Source organism: Chinchilla lanigera, unplaced genomic scaffold (assembly GCF_000276665.1).
Source record: "Chinchilla lanigera isolate Chin_1 unplaced genomic scaffold, ChiLan1.0 scaffold00026, whole genome shotgun sequence".
NCBI lineage: Eukaryota > Metazoa > Chordata > Mammalia > Rodentia > Chinchillidae > Chinchilla > Chinchilla lanigera.
In genome coordinates, this window is record NW_004955427.1 from 24,418,639 (window position 1) to 24,432,961 (window position 14,323).

General features: G+C 42.6%; 1 protein-coding gene across 6 annotated transcripts in view; it reads right to left on the reverse strand.

Moving 5' to 3' along the window:
- Positions 1-12,059, reverse strand: part of Znf148 (zinc finger protein 148) — a 135,772-nt gene extending 123,713 nt beyond the window's left edge. For 4 of the 6 annotated variants that reach the window (XM_013515181.1, XM_013515180.1, XM_005386547.2 and 1 more), the window contains exon 1: positions 11,849-12,059. The gene's annotated coding sequence lies outside the window, so the exon portion shown is untranslated. Of the gene's footprint in view, positions 1-6,006; positions 6,032-11,583; positions 11,603-11,848 lie in introns of those variants that run through there. The other 2 variants (XM_013515179.1, XM_005386548.2) reach the window with 2 other exon arrangements.
- Between the last annotated feature and the right edge of the window lie 2,264 nt (positions 12,060-14,323).

Genomic DNA, 14,323 nt, shown 5'->3' on the forward strand with positions numbered 1-14,323 from the left:
ATATAGCCCAGGCTGGCCTTGAACTCATGGCAATGCCCCTGCCTCACCTCCTGAGTCCTGGGATTACAAGCATGTGCCACCACTCCAATTTAGATTTTTATCAGCTCTTACCTGGACTGATATAACAATCTCTCACCTAAAGTTTGGCTTTTCCTGAGTAACCTGCTTCTCTCATGTCTTAGCTCTACCATTCTCCTACTCTTTCAATTTGCTAAAGTCTTACTGCTTCTATCTCCCCAAAGCCACTTCCACCGTTTCTCTGTCACTAAAAACTCATTTTCCCATTCACATTAGCCACACAAACCACTCCCTCTGCAACATCCACCAGAGTACCTTCCTATCATTTTCCCCAGTTACTTCAATTCTGCTTTGTCTCAAAGTCAGCCAGTAATTCTTAATGACTTCAATGATGCTGCTACTGTGCTTTCTTTACTCTGACCCCCCAGCTCCTCGAACCCGCACCTGCATGGCAGTTAGCCACATGTACACACTTAAAAAGCAGGCCATCACTCAGAAGTGCTGGAACTTCAGCAATGCCTCTTTTAAAACACACACTGTAATACATATTCTAGTTATACACAAGCTCTTGGCCACCAATTGGCATCACATAACTGAAACCTGTCTGGTGGCCACTTCTTTATGCCCTCTGCAGTACATTATGACCTTTACTACTCAAACTATGAGACTTGCCAAGACAACACTCACTGCCCCTTCTCCACACCCACACAATGGACATGAACGCCACACAAAGTCAGCAGTCTTCCTCAAAAGATTATTCTAAACACAATTCCCCAGCTCATTAACTAATCTACATCATCTTCACATTTAAATCATTAATGCCATCAAATATTCTTTACATAAAATTCCCTCAAATCACACCTTCTCCACTTGTGATCCTCTTTACAGCTTCTAAAATACTCAATTTTTCATCCATCTGTTACTTCTTGCCTCCAGTTTTTAAGTAAGTTGTTCTTCCTTCTTAAATTAAACTCCTTAAAACAATACCTGTAAGTCAACTGCTTCCCATCTTCTTCCTACCCACTCAGTAAATCCCCTTTCCACTCAGGTCTCTAAATTGCACTCTTGAAGACCAGAAGAAAAAAAAATTCTATGTACCAAATCCCACCATCTAAGTTCTACTCTCTCTCAGCCTGGAACACTTGAACTACCTGCCTGGGTTTGCATAAGGACAGGACTCTATTCTGCACATTCTAACACCTGATTCTTGGTACACAATTCTAATTGCTAGTTGCTTCTGCTCTCACAAAAGACTCTTTCCTGCTCAGGGTCTCATCCCTTCTATATTTTCACTCTTCACATAAATATCTTCCCCCAGCTTCCAAAAATAATGTTTAAACTATCAACATCTACTATAATCTAAGTTATTCCTAGGAATTGGTATACCGATATCTTTTTACCCAGATTCTTCAACTACTACTTCAATTAGCACTTCAATTATCAGTCCAAATATTTCAAAACCATCAGCACCCTACCAAATACAGTACTAGTAGTTTTAATTATCAGCTCCATGTAGGCAATTCCAAATCTCTATTGGACCTCTTTCCTTAGCTCCAATCCAGTATTTTTAACTCTAGCTAGAGAACTCCCCCTGCATGCTTCCATTTGGTGCCTCTCACAGTAAGTAGTCAGTGTTGTCTTAAAACACCAAAATAGTTCTGATAAATAATCCAATTAATTTTGTTAATGGCACCACAATTCTCAGTCATCCAGGGTATTAAGCCCTAGGGTAGTTGGTGGGGAACCAACTGCACACGTGCCCGCAACCAGGCTGTTTGTATCTTTGAAACCTCTAAAAGGTTCGCCATCATTGCTCTAGAGCATCCTTTAGCTTTTCCTTTCCTCCACTTGGCAACTTATCTAGACCTTGAATCAATGCTCCCCACGGCATCCTGAGTCCAGTTAAAACTTCTTTGTCTTCCTCAAAATAGAAACAACTCAATGTCCGACAATCATGGAATAAAAACATCACAGTCTATTCAAATAAAGGAATCCTAAGGAGGAATAAAAAAGAATGAACTACTGCTACATGCAACATGGATGAACCTTACAGACATACTGTTAAGTAAAAGAAATTAGACACAAGTATGATTTTAGTTGTATGAAGTCCAAAAAAAACTGAACTACCCTGTTATTACAGAGGTCAGATACTGGTTACTGTGGGTTAGAAAACACAGCAACTTGAGGAAGATGTATACGGGACATTATAAGTGTTTCTGTACATTGAACTGGACTACATAAATGCATCATTAAGAAAAATTCATTATCCTGTACCCTCAGTTAGAGTACTTCACCATTTAGATCTTATTTCAATAAACTTTTAAAAACGAATTTGGTCTGGATTTTGACATCTTCAATTCTACTTTTCCAGCTTTATTTTCCTCCATTCCTCAATATGAACTCTAAATTATCGTTAATCTAACCAATCAGCAGGGCATGGTGGCACATGCCTGTAATCCCAGCACTCAAGAGGCTGAAACAGGAAGATCACCATGAATTCAAGGCCAACCTGGGCTACAAAGTGAGTTAAAGGCCAGCCTGAACTGCATAGCAAGACCTTGTCTCAAAAAATAAAATAAAACAAACCACCAACCCCTAAACATGCCACAACTTCTCTCCTGTGTCACACTCCCTCTTCTTGGAATGCCAACCTGAGCTCACCACCTCATCTACTATAATAATCCTATTTATCCTTCAAGGTCAAAACTACTCACTAATTTCTCCACAAAATCATCCCTAAACAAGGATGTTATAGTATTTGTGTCCGACAGATGTGTATATATTTTGTCCGTATATAAATACTTAAGGACATAGACTTTGCCATATATAAACATGTATTCTTCACACTGCCTACCATGGAAACTTACACACAATAAAAATATACAAAAAAAAAAAAAAAAAATTCCTTAAGTGAACAAATTCCAGCAGTCCATCAAAACATCCTACAATCTAACCTTTCTCACTGTCTTTACTCACAATTCATTCCATAGGTGAAATAATCATTCAACAAATAATTGAGCACCTGCTACATAAAAGAAATTGTACCATCTACTCTAATGTACCCTACTAAACTATCAAAATAAGGCAATTCAATTTCAGCTACTGCCCTTTGAATCTTTCCACAACTGTAAACATACGGCCATCTTTCCACTCATCAGTGTCTACTCAAATCACATCCCTTTTCCTCATTTTGAATCCTACCACTATCTAACTAACCCAAATTCTTGGTTTCTCTGCCAGGCTCCTAACAGGTCTTCTAACCTCCAACTTTACTACCATACTGCCCCCTCTGAATGGCACAGTTATTGTCAGCCTGGACTACAAAGCGAGACTCTGTCTCAAAAAACAAAAACAACAAATATATATATAGATATAGATATATACATAAACATACTTTAATTTATGTTAACATAATTTACCCTCAAATCCTCACAATAACCCTTGCCGGGAAGGTATAATATCAATTTCCTGAGGAGAAATTCTCAGACTCAGAAAGGAAGTAATTCTCTTTAATCATAGAGTGGGTAAATAGACGGGCGAAGACTAAAACCCAGCTAAGCACAACACTACATCGTATCAAATACAAACTTAGTTTAGCTTTCAAGGTCACCCATTTTCTACTGACTCTTCCTCCCTTCTATCATATTATGCCCTATTCATGAACTCTCTGTGTTCCACACTACAGGTTGTGATGAATTATTTAGTTGGTCATGAAATCAATTTAATAGGTGACAACCAGCTTCCCTCCCCACCCCCAGCCACCTATGCTTTGTTACTGTTGCTTTAGAATAGGTAACATCCAAATGCAGGTTGCATCCAAATGCAACTAACCTGGTAAGGACAGTCACTGTATTATTAAACTTGTCTTATACATATACAAAAATATTCACACATGCATATATTAGGTGAAGATGTGACTCATATTTCTTAGAGTGGGTTATAGTTTAGAAACTGAAAACTACCCACCACTCCCCATAAGTTGTAGGATTCTCTCCTCAAATCCATGCTTATGTTATTCCCTCAGGTTGGAAGGCTCTCCTTCAGTAACCTGTCAGACCTTTTCTTCAAATACTAGCTAAAATTCCACCCCACTAAAATGCAGGCCCAAGTTCTCCCCTAGTCAAATGCCTTTTCTACCTTCTAACTTTAGTAACATTATTTTTCTGATACTTGTGATCATAGTGTACCCATTTGTGTGTAAATCTAGCTCCCCCTGCTACAATATAAATCCTGAAAGATTATTCCTGACTGCATCCAGCAATGCTTTTGCATATAACAAATCTGTATTACCTGTTAAAGAAAACTCATCCCATCATTTTCTGAAACTCTCAATTATAAATCACATAATTTCTACATTCCAAACTTGTTAATTCTTACCCTCCAAACAGCCTTACCTTTTCCCTTCCTTAGAACAGCCCTTTCAAATAATCCCCTTTATCTTCCATTTTCTCATGAATTCCTCTAAACATAATCTGTCATATTTTAATATTTCTCCTTCAGAATTATCATTATCTATCAGATACCACTTTCCCCTGCTCATCCATCTTACTCCTAGGTCTCTAACATCCATACTGATTGATACAGTCTTTAAACAGATTTTTCCTTCATATTTCTCTTCAGCCAGAGCTACTCAAATTATTTCAATTCATTTCTACAGCATATATTTTTATCAATCCCATTAAGTCCTATGTAGAAAAAGGCAAGTTATGAATTAACGAAAGTCACAGAAAACAGATGATTCAAATTTCCTAAATTATCACGTATAACTTCTCATTCACTCATTTATTCAATAAGCATGCGTCCACTAGACACATGCTCTCAGTTCCCTGTCTGTTCTAGCCATAATTCAAAAAGCAGCTTTGAGAAAAGCATAGAGGAAAATGCAAGGCTAACAGGGCCAAGTTGATTCACACTCTTCACTCATAGAGACCAAGTAGTCTGCAGGGTATAGACTCAGAAAAGGATGAACTAAAAGTTACCCTGGAAAAACGAGAAAAGGAGGAAAGAATACAAACAAACACTTTACAAGTCGGGAGGGAAGAAGGGGTTGAAAGGTGGGTAGGGGAATGGGAAAAGAAAGAAGTTATGATGCACAGGAGCAAATTCTCTATGATGAATGTGATAAGTTTGTATATCTTAAATGTACCAATAAAATCTGATTGGAGAAAAAAACCTAAGTTACTGTGGACACAGATGGAACAGACCCCACAGTTGTTGCAAGGGGCTCCACATCTACCCAACAAATGCAAATTTGAAAAGAAAAAAACCAAGCTGAGAGTGATGGCACAGGTCAGTAATCCCAGCACTTGGGAAGCTGAGACAGGAGGGCCACAAGTTTGAGGCCAGTCTGGCCTACATAGTGAGTTCAAAACCAGCCTGAACTACAGAGTAAGACCTTGTGTCAAAAAACAAACCAACAACAGCAAAAAAAAAAGACAGTAGGAGTAGCTAAAATGAAATAGGCAGAACGCATTTAGTGAAAAATAGATCCAGACTCTAGGTTGATTCTAGGCCTATAATTGAAATTTGGAGCCACTGAGTTCCTCTCTGAGGTTCCTAAATACTTTCAAATACCTAAAGTATGATTTACTTAAATCCTTTCCCCAAACCTTAGCCAATATCACTGCGCCATTCTCTGAACTTCTACAGTGCTTACTGTCTGCAAGTCATCTGTAAACTTAACCGCAAACAGAAGTGCCTTGCTCAAGGTAATGAGATTGTTAATAAATGTGCCCAGAATTTATTTACAGCTTCAAGCCAGTGTGGTCCTCTAAAAGAGGGTATCTTGGGAGGCTATCATAATCCATCTAAGCATCTGATGCATTCGGCCAACGTGTATCTAGTGCCTACCTAACTAATATGAGGCTCTTGCCACTGTCCAAAAATATTTACAACTTCCTCTTTGGCTGTATTTTCCAAGATTACTTGGTAAGTGAACCAAGAAAAATCATTCCTACCAGGGATGTAGCTCAGCAGCACAGCGCCTACCTGGCAAGCGCGAGGTCATCAATTCCTGGTACCAAAAAAAAAAGAAAAAGAAAAATCACTCCCTTTTCATCTTTTTTTTTTTTTTTTTAATGAGACAAGGTCTCACTGTGCAGTTCGGAATGGCCTTGAACTCACTATGTAACCTAGGCCAGCCTCAAACTCACGGGTGATCCTACTGCCTCAGCCTCCCTATTACAGGCATGTGCCACCAAGCCTGGCTGGTTCCCATTTCTTTGACTAACAACTAATAGTAAAACTATTCTTTATTTACTTCATTTTACATTGACTGAGCTTCAGCATTTCTAAAAATTAAATCTTCCAAAGTAAAGATTTGTCAACAGTGAGACTACTCAGCCAATATCATGCCTTATATTATTTATAAATGTGTCACCCTAAAGGAATTATAAACGCCTAAAGAATAGGGATCATGTTTTGTCCATTTTACAGGCTCCTCCCCAAAGTGCACACAATAGGTACTTAATAATTAAGTAAATCATATAGAAAGATGCTAGAGGTACAAGAGTAACTCAGAAAAGGTGCTGCAAAAAGAGGTTCTGAGTACCACCTCTGAAAATGACTACCACAATGGAAAAAACCTCATCTGAGGATACTTGTTTTTTTGAACAACTCAATTTTCTGAAACCTTACACTGTTACTGAATTATTTCACAACTGTATTCCCTCCCCAAAAGAATGTAAATACTGTAAATTCCTTGAGGGAAGACACTTCCTCCAATATTTTTATTGTCTTTCAAATGAATGAAGTAGGCTGAGGCAGGAAGATTGCTGTGCGTAGCCCAGCCTGAAATGCATAGTGAAACCCTGTCTCAAAATGACAAAAAAAAAGGCGGAGCCAAGGATGTAGCTCAGCAATGCAGTGCCTGGCTGGCAAGTGTGAGGCCCTGAGTTCAATTCCCAGTACAAAAAAAAAGACCAAAAAAAATGAATGAAATAACTGGGTGTAGTAGCACACACCTGTAATCCCAGCACCCTGGAGGCTGAGACAGGAAGATTGCCCTAAATTCAAGGCCAGCCCTGGACTACAGAGTGTGTCCTTGTGTCAAAACACACGCACACACACACACACACAAAAAAAATTAAGTGCAAATTAAAACAATGATTCAAAACAATGATAAAAAATGTAAATTAAACCAATACCTGTTTTGTTATTATTTTGAGGTAGGCTGTCACCCTATAGTCCAGGCTGCCTTGAACTCACTATGTAGCCCACACCGACCTCAAATTCATGGCACTCCACCTGCCTCAGTCTCAGGAGTGCTGGGATTACAGGCACTACACCTGGCTCTTAAACCAGCGCCCTTGCTCCAGACCAGATTTACTCCAGATAAATTGAGCCTCAGATTAGATGAGACCCTTTGATCCTCCCCTTCAATGTTTTTGCAAGATTATTACAGTTCCATTCTAATCCATTATATGAATTCTTCCCTTAATCTAAAGGTCCTCCACAGCCAGGTACCTCCTCCTTCATTTTCTCAAACACATACACACACACACAGAGTTTTGTCTACAATATTACCACAGTACTTAGCAGTTTCATACAGTCGACCATTATCACTAACAGTAAATGTACTTTCCAGCAGTCTTCAACACATATTTATTGAACACTCAAAAACTAGGCATGCTGGTGAATACCTATAATCCCAGCACTCAGAAGGCTGAGACAGGAGGATCACCATGAATTCAAGGTCAAGATAGGTTACATAAGGAGTTCAAGGTCAGCCTGAACTACCATGGTGAGCCCTTGTCTCAAAAAAAAAAAAAAAAAAAATCAAACTGTTAAATTTCCCAAAAGATAAACAGTCTCAGCTCTAGGCCAGCTTACAATCTAGTTACCATTTGCAAAACAAATACTAATTCCCATTAATTAAGTAAATATAAAATTTAGCTGTTCAACTCTACATGTGAATACCGTTGTTATTCAGACTTCCTAAGGCAGCCTTTGGAGAGAAACGAAGGAGCAGGACTGAATTCCCACACTCTGGGAGGCTGGAAGCAGAACCACAAATTCAAGTCCACGCTGGCCAACTTAGTGAGACCCTATCTCAAAACAAAAAATAAGCCAGAGCATGGGAGTGCACGCCTGTAATCTCAGCACTCTGGAGACTAAGGCAGAAGGATCGCCACAAGTTTGAGGCCAGCCTGAGCTACATAGTGAGTTCAAGGCCAGCCTGGACTACACAGCAAAACTTTGTCTCAAAAAAAAAAGGGGAGGGGCTGGCAATACAGCTCAGTGCAAAGACCCTGGGTTCAACTGTCAGTACTGGCGAAGGGAGGGGTATAGTTATTTGAACAAGACTTTCTAGAAATGGAGCCATCTCTTCTATTCCCCCAATTCCATCACACATATACCTCATACAGATTTCAAAAACATTCATATTTTGCATTATCTTAATAAATGAGCAGCATAGTTTTTTCCAACATATTCCCATTATATCAGTGACTTAAATATAGTCATTTTCCTCTAAGTGCCACAAATCTCAGTCATACCACTGTAAGAGACATCTCGCTCACAACTTTATCAAAAGCCCTCAGAATTCTTTGTTCTTCAGCAATCCCTATAAATTATCACTTCCATCAAACTCTACCCCTCATTCTGCTCCTCCCCTTATCACATTTTTCTATTTCTCCTCCCACCACACCCCACCCCACCCCACCCCAAGACACATGCATCCACATCACTCCTTCCTAAAACCTGAGAATTGCCATAGAATCTTGGAAAGAACTCCCAGGGGTCATTTTAGCACATTTCCGGGTTCCACACACTAAAACTCTCCATAAGATTGTCAAAGAACACTGCAACCTGGTAGCTAATTTCAAGATGAACAATTATCACGGCCAGGCAACTCCTCATCTCTAACCAGCAGGTCTAATGCTAGAAGGATGCTGTTTCCTACAATCCAGATCCTTCAAAACTGCCGTTGGTCATTCACCCAATATCTCCAGCCTAATTTTGAATACTTTTCTCTACTCAAGAAAGCCATCCTATTCCAAACTCTCATTTAACATAGTGGGGAAATCAAGAGATAAGAGCCTGAAGTAGTTGGACTCTAAATTCAAAGCTTAAGCATATTATTTAAAAATATAAGCATGAAAGAACTAAAATACCAATTATAAAATCAGAAAGGAGAAAAAAAAGGGGGATAAGGTCAATGACACAAATCCTTTTCACTCATGGCAGTCTCACTCCTTGACAATGTCATTTTGATAAATCAATAATAGCATATGCCCATTACTTAGAGACCTGAACAATTCTAAGCATGAAAAGAACTACAAAAAATAATCACTAGAATTAGTGATCTCATTGCCTGGCGTGGTGGTGCAAGCCTGTAACCCCAGCACTTGGGAGGCTGAGGCAAGAGGATCACTGAAAGGCTAGCCTGGGCTACATAGTGAGTTCAAGGACAGCATGAACTACATAGAGAGACCCTGTCTCAAAAAAAAAGTTAATGACCTCTGGAAAGTGGCACTGCAGTGAACAGGTAAAACAGGGGCTATCACTTTCCACCCTTAAGTTCCCTCAGAACAATTTTATAATTATATACATGTAAAAAAATTACATATATTATTTCATAATTTAAAAGACAAGAAAAACAATGACACACTATATTTAAGTGCATTATACTTACAAAAAACAGATAATATTCAGTACTAGAGAGGGAAGGGAAGGAAAACTGGTCCTTTGACACTATGACATAAAAATGGGTACAACACACTATGTAATACAAGGAAGTCCTTTTACAAAGTGAACAAATCTAAATGTACTAACAGAAAGTTTTCCAAATTTTTCAAGTAACAACACTGGATTATTTCTATAAGAAAATCTGTAGTAATAGAAAACCCCTCTCCACTCCAATTAGCATTCTTCTTTACAGATACCCACTAAAAGAACGACTGAATTTTCCCCGCTCTCTCTCAAATTTCATTCCATCTCCCCCATTAATATCTTCACTTTTGACTTCCATAAAATTTTTCACACTTAACATGCTTATGACCCTCTCTTCAGCAAAAGAAATACTACAATGAAATGTGTATACAGCTCCTGTTAATACCAAAGTGAATATCTAAGTAAATTTTAAGAACATGGTTCTTATAACCAGGCATGGTAGCAAACACCTGTAATTCCAGCATTGGGAAAGCTGAACCAGGAGGACTTCAAGTTGGAGGCTGGGCTGGGCTGGGATACATAGCAAGTTCAAGGCCAGCCAGACTATATAACCCCCTCACCCAAAAATATAACGTGGTTTCTCCCAGAGTTCCCTAATGGAAATGGAAATGGAAATGGTAATGAGGGCTGATGTGAGCTCTGCAAATCCAGAGCTTAGTTCACTTCCTGACTGAGATACTAACTGTCCCTTCAGTCTGGCTCTAGAACCATCCAGTCTCTTCAGGTTCCTACAGTCCTGGCCTCCTTACAACCTAAGACCAAAACAGACATTCTAGAGATCCTCCACTCTACATACCTACATTTTGCTGGCAGCTGTATTTTCTTCAATACCACCATGGCTCAGGGAAGGAGTACAGTGAGAACTGTGAATGGCAAAAGATTTCCTGCCAGCCCCACAGGTTCACAACCAATCCAGCGAATTAGACTCATCTGAGCTACAAACACAGCTCCCAAAGGGCCACCCCCAGCCCCCACCATCAAGTATAATCTCAGGTAGGGCAATCCAGACTGAACGATATGGCACCAGCTCTGCTGGACCAAGTAAGATGGGCAGGGAAGAAGTCACCACCAAGTCAAGTAATTTCCTTTCCAGCAATTGCCGGAACAGGGTTCATCCAGGCTCTGGTAAGTGACAGTACTCTAAATCTGCTAAAACCCTAAATTCTTCGGCCTTAAGAATCCCCACATGCAGGCTCTTTTCAAAGTCTGTTTCAGAGGTTTTCACCCTCACCGGTGCAAGACTAAAATGTCTCAGACCAAACTACAGACTGTCTCGTTCTCAGTGACCCCCACCGCGGCCCGGACCCACACTTACCCGACGTCATCTACTGAAGAGCCCAGACAGGTTCGGAACGAGGCCATCCTAGCCCATCTGGAATAACTCTTTAGTCCTTGGGCTAGCGTTTATTAATTATGCCACATCTGTCTATTCTATTATGCATTCCCTGCATCTTCTCTAATATTTAGCACTCCTTGCTTCAAACGCTTTCCATTCTATTCGCGGAAACTCCTATATCCCTTCTTTCCTCGCCTCGGAAACGCTTCAGTTCTTTCCATAATGAAATACCTAACGTAGCTGCACAATGAACACCCCCCGGAACCCTCAAGACTCCTCCACGGCCACCCCCTGCATTCCTCCACCTCCCCGGCATCGTCCCGGCCTCTCTCCCCCTCTCCACACCCGCACTGTTTCCTGCAAGCATTCCCTTTCCCCAAACCCTGCCCTTCCCTTCTCGCGGAGAGCACGCTCGGCAGCGACAGCGACTGAGGCCTGCGGTGCAGAAAGCACTGCACCAAGCACGGCGGACAGAGACCTGGCGTCTCCCGGCCTCCTCACACCCACGCCCGGCCCCCTGCAGCGGCCCCACGCGAGCACCCCACCGCCGTCCCTACCTCTGTCACCCCTCTCCTGCCTCGCAGGCCGCCGCTCGCCTCCGCCACCCCCGTCATTATCCGTCCTCAAGCCCGCAGCCCGCCGTCCGCGCCCTGCCTGCCCGCGGCCCAGCCGCCCCGCGCTCCCTCGGGCCTCGGCGCCCAGCCCGGGCCGCCCCCCGCCTCGCCTCGCTCGCTCCCCCGGGTCAGGCCGTTACCGCCGCGCGCTCCCCTCCCTCCCGCCTCCTCTCCCCGGGGCCCGGGCCTGCCAGGCCGAGCGCTTTACCGCGGGCAGGCGCCGACTCGCGCGGTCACCGACTGTAGGCGGCAGCGGTTCCAACCTTCCTAGGGGCCGTGAGAGGAGGGGAAGGGGGGAGGGGGGAGAACTTTTGCTGTGGCAGCTCCCGCAACAGCTCCCACCCCTGCGCCTTTCTCCTCTTCCTCCCCCTCCTCCTCCTCCTCTTCCTCCTTCTCTTCCTCCTCCCAGAGCAGTAGAGAGGCAGACATACCGCGGCTAGAGCGCCGCCGCGGTCGCCGCCACTGCCGGCGCGGTGCATTGTGGGAAGCCCCAATGAGGGAAGCGCTCCGAGGCTCCCGCCCTCGCCTGGCGCGGAGACCTGGCTGGAAAACCCTGCGTGGCTTCGATTCCGGCGCCTGCGTGTCACCAGCCCGGCTTGGCTGGGGAAAGCTGGCTCCGAGCTGCGGATTACCCCGTTGGGCCCAGGAGGAAAGCGGTTGGAAAAAGATCGCAACTGAGGAGGCCTCTTCGACAAGGGGGAGCTCGCACCTGCGGTTTCGGTCTCTTGTCAGACGCCGGAGAAGTGGAGGGGCCGGGAGTCGGGAGCGTTTCGGGCCGGGGATGTGAGAGGGGCGGGGACCTAGGGGAAAGGTCGTCTGCCAGAATTTCTTAGCTTTTTTTAGTTTATCCTCTCTTACCTTGCCCTCTCCCCCGCCACCTCAGATACCACCTTTTCCGGAAGCTGAAACTGCGCCCTTGAGACTCGCAAGCCTTGTTAGGGAGATGCGGAGTGCGACCCCAGAGAAACAGAAAGAGAGCCAGTCCGGGACACTGGAGCAGGGTTCTAGCGTAGTATTTCCCGCTGAGCTCACCAGGAACCCAAAGGCTCGCTGTATGGCAGCACAGACTTGGTAACGGTCTGTCCAGAGCTGCGCTTGTACAGTTGTCTCATCCTTGGAGGGCGCTTTAAATGACCTTCGCCCGAGTGTGACCTCCTTACGGGTGCCTTCATTCAACTGACATTTGTTAGGCGCCCTGAGGAGCTTGTGCATATTGCGGTGGCTTAGGTGGCTTACAGTTACTCATCGCTCCGTCCCCACCCTAGCACAAGGTCAGTGTGGTAACATAAAAGATGCTCAGTGAATGTTGAGTGATTATGAATATCAGGAACTTTCCGTGGGATGCAACACCGTCATTATGATTTCTACATAATGAGCCGAAGATTTTTTTTAGCACCTCTCCGCAATACTTAAACATAACCTTTCAGGGGAAAAGAAAGGCCATTAAAATATCTATAAAACCATTTCTGGAATTCTCCTTCCCTTGTCCACACCCACCTTCCCACCCCTTGCCAACTGACTGTTCATTTGAATAGTGCTTTTTGGCAAAACTCCAAATTCCCGCGTTATGCACTTGTGATGACACTGAATTAGATTACTGTCTGCAAGGTTAATGTTCCCTTAGGCATTAACCTTACTAAATCGTGATGCCTGTTTGGAAATAGCTGAGGCTCAAAGGTTCGGTTTAATTTAGACACAGGTAACTAAGAAGAGCAAGGATAGACCACAGCTCCACGATCAACTATCCATGTGCTTTCTCCACTGAAAAATATAAATTTTAATAAGATGACAGTGCATATTCTGAATGCTAGTTGCAACAAAACAGTGATATAAGCTAGAGCAAGGGACAGTTATCTGGAGGACAGCCTTCTGGCAACTTCCAGCATCTGCAATAGCATCAAATTCAGGTGTTAAAATTAAAAACACCTCTGGCAGCAAAGAAGCAGACTCAGTATTAGGCAGTGGGGAAAATGATGACTTAAAAAGGGCTGAAGACCTAGAGATGACACCCAGTGGGCTAAGCTTGATTGGTTTGCCTCTAGAAATAGATCTACTTCTCTGCTTAGCACTATAATTGAGAAACAACTGTCTAAAATGGGCAGAATAAAAAGCACTATAGGAATTCTGACAGCAGAAATGAAGGTAAGTTTTCCTTCCCTTTCTAGGTTAAACTTTTGGAAATAATTTTCAGCCCCAGTTTGTTAGCAGCAATCATCTTCTCACCTCCCCCAAACACTAGTCCTAGACATTCAGCTAACTTATTTTTATAATTGTAGACTCACAGAACATTGTAAATATTGTACAAGTGTCTCATTTACCCTTTACACAGCACAAGGCCCTAGCACTGATTCCCCCTCCCCACCCCACCACCAGAATAGTATGTTCATAGCAATCTTATTTTTAATAGCAAGAAAACTGAAAATAAGTTGGGTGTGATGGCGCCTGCCTGTAATCCCAGCACTCTGGAGGCTGAGGCAGGAGGATCATTTCAAGTTCGAGGCCCACCTGGGCTACAAAGTGAGTTCAAGACCAGCCTGAACTGCATAGTGAGACCCTGTCTCAAAAACACCAAAAAAAAAAAAAAAGACAATTATAATTATGTTTTCACTAACAGTGAATATTCTGCTGCTAATTTTATAATGTAAATGAGACATTTGTGAAATTTGTTCAATGTGATAATGTT